The sequence below is a fragment of the Bufo bufo genome, chromosome 7 (assembly GCF_905171765.1).
Source record: "Bufo bufo chromosome 7, aBufBuf1.1, whole genome shotgun sequence".
Classification (NCBI taxonomy): domain Eukaryota; kingdom Metazoa; phylum Chordata; class Amphibia; order Anura; family Bufonidae; genus Bufo; species Bufo bufo.
Window position 1 is genome coordinate 178,802,287 of NC_053395.1, and position 6,000 is coordinate 178,808,286.

The 6,000-nt window shown below is 39.6% G+C and overlaps 1 protein-coding gene across 2 annotated transcripts in view; it reads left to right on the forward strand.

Annotated features, from left to right (window-relative positions):
* The window catches only part of CCDC141 (coiled-coil domain containing 141), a 177,989-nt gene extending 176,613 nt beyond the window's left edge, over positions 1-1,376 (forward strand). For both annotated transcript variants that reach the window (XM_040441010.1, XM_040441011.1), the window contains exon 24: positions 778-1,376. The gene's annotated coding sequence lies outside the window, so the exon portion shown is untranslated. The remainder of the gene's footprint in view (positions 1-777) is intronic.
* Positions 1,377-6,000: the final 4,624 nt, after the last annotated feature.

Here is a 6,000-nt window from a genome sequence, read left to right on the forward strand (position 1 = left end):
CACATTTAGTAATATTCCCATTCCAATGCACCTGCCAACTCAAGATTGTACTTATAGATGTTCTATTCCTAATGTCCTATAGTAATTGTAATGACACCCGATTCCCAAGCCTAATTCCCTAAGTTAAATGAGGTCCAGTCTTCTTTCCTTTTTGAAAAGAGAGCCAATTTTTATACTCTTTTCCCAGAAGAGCATTGCATGGCCTATAAGACTTCGTACACCTACTAGGTGCTCTCCACAAGGAGAAATAGTACCCCCCCCCCCCCCATCGCTAAGTTAAATGAAGTGTCAACTATGAACCTAAGTAAAGCCATTTCTAACATTATTATTACATAAGCTGGGCAAATTTCCTTCCCATAATCAACATTTTTAATAATCCTTTCAAAATCAAGATCGAGAACCGGATTTCAGGGGTGTTGGTCTAGTCAACTGCCATGTCGCTGCCATAAACCAGCAATAGAGTATGCAGCCTAAACCTGCTTAGTGCAGTGTGTCACCGTATACTCCCCATAGCCTAATCCAGCACAGTCCTGTTCAGATTTACATACATAGATTTTATGTGATGCATAATATCCTTAGTATTGCATGCAAATATACAAGAAATGGTCGATGCACTAAGAATTCGCACATCGCCACTGCTGCACAAGTCTTTATGATAATATTAACATGACACGTTTATCTGCAGGGTAAGAAAAATCTAAAATGTACGTAAATAGTTTTGTATTTCACTGATTCCTGCTTTATGAACCTGCTACAATTAACAACTTTCTGCTTTAGGTACAGAAAGAATAAGGGACATTCTACAGGTTATGAGCTTGTCGACCAGGAAAAGCAACACAATATGCAGGAGGTGTCGAAGGAGGAAACTGGCCAATTAATAGCTTGCACCTCAGTCCATAAAGCATCCATCACTTCCATCAGTGATGCCAAGCTGGCAGAAAGGCGACTACAATGGGTTTCAGATGTTGATTGGATAACACTGGTTGTCATCTATATCTGTGTGTCAGTCGTGTATTGGTTATTGTGTTAGCATGTGCACTGCTTGACAATCATTTTAGAAACTTTTTTTTATTTTTATCAAACTCTATTAAAGGGAGTCTGTCACCGATATATGACCATATACAGCACTTACATGGCGCTGTAGCACGCCTATACAGGATTCTAATGGTAACTTTGTTATTTTCTTTAGACATCCAGAAGCAGGAAAAACGACGTTTATTTCATATGCAAATGAGCACTCGCAAGTGCCCAGGGGCGGTGTTCCGTATGTAGGTGCCCAGGCTGCTCTGCCTTTTTAACCGTGCAATGCCCATTTTGGGTACGGCATCAATTCAGCTAGTGCGCCAGCCGGTGAAGCAGTGCGCAGGCGCGGGATCTCGGCCGGACCTAGCGATGATACAAGGGAATAGGAGGGGGGGGGCAAAGGAAGAGGCTAGGGGAGGAGTAACGGTTAAAAAGGCAGAGCAGCCTGGGCACCTACACACTGAACACCGCCCCTGGGCACTTGCGGGTGCTCATTTGCACATGAAATAAACGTCGTTTTTCCTTCTTCTGGATGTCTAAAGAAAATAACAAAGGTAGCATTAGAATCATGTATAGGCGTGCTACAGCGCCATGTAAGTGCTGTATATGGTCATATAGTTAGTGGTGACAGACTCCCTATAACTTATTTTTTCTTTAAAAAGGTAATTTATCTTCTGGGGGTCTTTTGGCAGACCTGCAGAGAGTATCATACATACCTGATTTCACCACTGGGTCCTAGCTCCCTTTCTTTCCTGCCTCCTTTGCAGTGCTCAGGTCACTCACTGTCGACATCCAGTTTGACTCCATTGGGACCAATTAATGTGACGCAAGCAGGTCACCGTAGGAGTGACAGATTGGATGTTGACAGCTACCTGAGCACTGCAGCTTTAGTGGGGGACCAAGGGAGACAAGACCGAGCGGCAGGGAGCCAGTAAGTATGCTTCCCTCTGCAGCTCAGGCCATGAGGAGGAAGTGCAGGGTCTGCCAAAAAACCCCCAGAAGATGAACAACCCCTTTAAAGGTGGCCTATAACCTCTAAATTAGTGAAGTAGCTCACAGTGTGAGCAAAATATATATATGTTTTTTTTTAATTAGGCACATTCATGTGCCACTGGTCACTAGGGTCCCCCACTTCTACATGCTATCATAGAATGACATGAGATTTCTCTTTTAAGGGGTTGTAAATTCCTTTAAGGTAAAGCATATGATCACTTTTATTATGATCACCTATTTTTTAATTTATATAAATCATTTCCCTTTGCAAATACAGTGCTAGTACAGTACATTATATTTTAGAACTTATCACATCTTGATAGTGTTTCCACAGCCTGTATTATAATCCAGAGCTGCATTCACAGATCTTCAGAGCTGAAATCTCTTGAGGGATTTGCATTCAGGGACAAAAAAAGATGTTGAGTATCTTTATAAATGCAGTACTAGTATGGTACAGTATATTGTATCACATACATCTCGATCATGTTTTAGTCGGTATTATGGTCCAGAGCTGCATTCACAGAACTTCAGAGCTGAAATCTCTTGAGGGACTTGCATTCAGGGACAAACAAGATGTTGTAAATAACTTTACAAATGCAGTACTAGTATAGTACAGTATATTGTATCACATACATCTTGATCATGTTTTACAGCCTGTATTATGGTCCAGAGCTGCATTCACAGTTCTTCAGAGCTGAAATCTCCTGGTTTTGCATTAATGAACATGTAACTTTTACTCTATGTAACATCATTACTTCTATTTTGGTTAGCCATTAAAAGGTATCAAACCTGCAATACTCCTATTTTTTTTCTCTTAATGAGAGCACTAAACTACTTTTACTCCAAGCACCACACAGTAATCGGATATAGAAATACTATCTCTACCACTCCATCACAGTTGCTTGAATAACCTTTTGAGTCTGTCAATCAGCTTATTAACCTTTTCCCTTAATTGTGAGGCAGTAGAAACAAAGCAGTTACTTTATGAACTTGTTCAGCCTTTTGTGGAACAAAATGATATTTAGATAAAAATCTAATTGTATATATAGTAGTTTGAGATGTGAATATGCACTTATATTATACCCATATCATGTAAGCTGTACACTATGCCTCATGTCACTTGCATATTTACATATAGTTTTATATTTATTTCTAAGATTAAATGGTCAAACTACCTATAGCCTTTAGAAGATGAAATTCCTTGCAATCTCAAGGACGTAAAATGATGTTTGAACTCAGGCCATACAGGTATCAATTGTCAGCAAAAAGATCAAACGACATGTTCCAAACGTGACATTGCACATTTTGCATGATTCAATCTGCACATTTCCCTGTGGAAAGGCTGTGGATGGAATATATGCCACATTAGCGCTGCATCCCCTCAGGGGGGTCAAACTATCCAATCTACGGTATTTTCAAACCATGTAATTGACATGCCTCTTACGTGAAGACTGAGCATAAACTTTAGATTACTCTCTGCAGAGCCCACTGTGTTTCTATGACTGTGACACTTTTGGTTGTTTGTTTTCATGGGGGAAAAATAATTGTCCAGGTAAATTTTATCCATTTATTGCTCCAGAGAAGTAATATATGCTAACAGTCTGGTAGCAGCTCACCACTGATGCCTCCATACATATTTCAATGTGGCCAAGCTAAACAATTGTGATAATGTGGGAATCGCTGGTGTAAATTGTATGATTTGTTTGCCTACAATGAATGGATATTTAAAGGGAACCTGTCACGTTGAATCTGGTGTCTGATCTGCAGACAGCATGTTATAGAGCAGGTGCAGTAGCCATCGCTCATCCCCATACAGTCGAGGTGATCACTGGATGTAAATGCAGCTCTTTCCTCCACTGACGAGTAGGCAATTGTCAGGAAAGAACGCTTCCTTCCCAACAATTGGTGCCATACAAACCGTTAGAGTTGCTTAAAGGGGAACCTGTCATGTTACACGTGGTGTTTGAGCTGCATGGAGCATTTTATAGAGCAGGAGACGCTGAGCAGACTGATGGATAGTTTTGCAGGAAATAATTCAGGACAAGTTGTATTTTATTCATTTAAATCTCTGCTCATTCTTGGCTTTGAAGTCCAGCAGGCGGTCCTATCAGTGATTGACAGCCTTCCCTCTATGACTGTCTATTCAGAGAGAGCTGTCAATAACTGATGGCCATCTGCCATATATATATATACTGTATATTAGGATTCAGGTTAGATAACCAGGTTGCAGTTGTATTCTTTTCGTCATTTACAATGTCTTCCCAAAACTTATCCAGGGTTTTGTCAGTCAGAATCGTGCAAGAAAAATGAAAATACAGTGCAACCCATGAGGTGAACACAGTAATTGTACCGGAGAAACTCGTTTATCTCCAGACTTACAATACACCTCAAGGTGAAAACCTATTCAACAGATAACATTAAACACATTTATTAGGCGTTTATGTCAGTTTTCACCTTCATAAAAAATGACCTCTGCATTCCAAGACACCATGTTTGTAAATGACCCCCTATAGGTTTAGTTTCCCTATAATCAATCTGTTTCAGGGTAAACTTTGTGGCTAATTGCAAATGTTGTAATAAAAAAAAAAATCTACAGCAGTAAAATAATATTGTTCCACAGCAATTATGTAACCACTGGAATAAACAAAGATAACAAAATATAACAAATTTAAAAAAGAATAAAAACAGAAATCAAATACTGCATTTTATCAAATCCATTGGCACTGTATCGGTAAGAGGAGACCAATGAGACACAGCAAGACTGACTAGCAAGGTGACAGTATGTATGCACACAGTAGAGACCGAGGCAGTGGAAAAGTGTCCTTCATGGTGAAAAATATAGAATTAGCCATTAGATTATGACACTAAAGACAAACGGAAATAGGAGTGCCAGTGTAAAGTGAGGCTGAGAAGAGAAATGGTGCTAGAAAAGTTCAAGAAGTACAGGTAGAACTTACTAGGAAGAATATATGGACAGTAAATTAATCATTTACAGTATATTGTGAATATATAATGTGTATAAATCATGGTTTGAAATGCTCAGTGTAAAAATCATGGTGTCTGTGGCTTTAAATAGGTAATGTAATTAAACCTGGGTCAAAACCATTTAACTGGAAATTAATCAAGAGCTTGGAAATTCTGATGCACTATAATTATGCCAGTTTATTGCATTAATTTGTTGGATGAGCGTACTGTGGAATATGTCTACAATGGAAATGTATCCTGAGTGGTTACTATTTAATGGACAATATGAAGAACAAAAATGCTGTACATTAAAAATAAGCTATATTTTGCCAAAAGTGTCCTGTGCCTTATTTACTGGAGAAGGATAAGACAGAAGCTACACCGAAAGTATTTTTGCCTTTTTTCTTCAGGTGGCTCCAAATGTAATCTGTGCAAATATAAAAAAATCTGTACCCATATATATAATGTTGTTGCTAGTGTTGGGTGAAGCGAAGCATTCGAAGCAGAATTTGGTCCGAAGTTTAGGAAACTTAGATTTGCAATGAATTTGAATTTCCTCGCGCTTCATGGTAACGAGTCAGTTTTTCTTAAAATGGCGGTTGCACGTGTTACAAAGTGAAAGTAAGGAGCCCAGGAACGCGAGATCACCCATAATGCCGTACAGCCAGCCAATACGCAGATGGACATCCCCTGTGATATCACAGCCCTATAAAAGCCTTATCCCACGCAGTCTTCACCATTGTCCTGTGAGCTGAGCTTAGAGAGAGACGTGACAAGCACTCATGCGCTAGGGACAGTGTTGCTGAAAATGATTAATAGAAGAATATTGGAGAAGGGAGACTACAGGGATAGAGCAGGAAGACTGCAGGAAGACTGCAGGGAGAGTGCAGGGAGAGTGCAGGGATAGAGCAGGAAGACTGCAGGGAGAGTGCAGGGATAGAGCAGGGAGACTTATTCTGCATCAGATTTATTTATTCCTACATTTACTTATTCCTACATCAGCTGTAAATGTAATTCAAT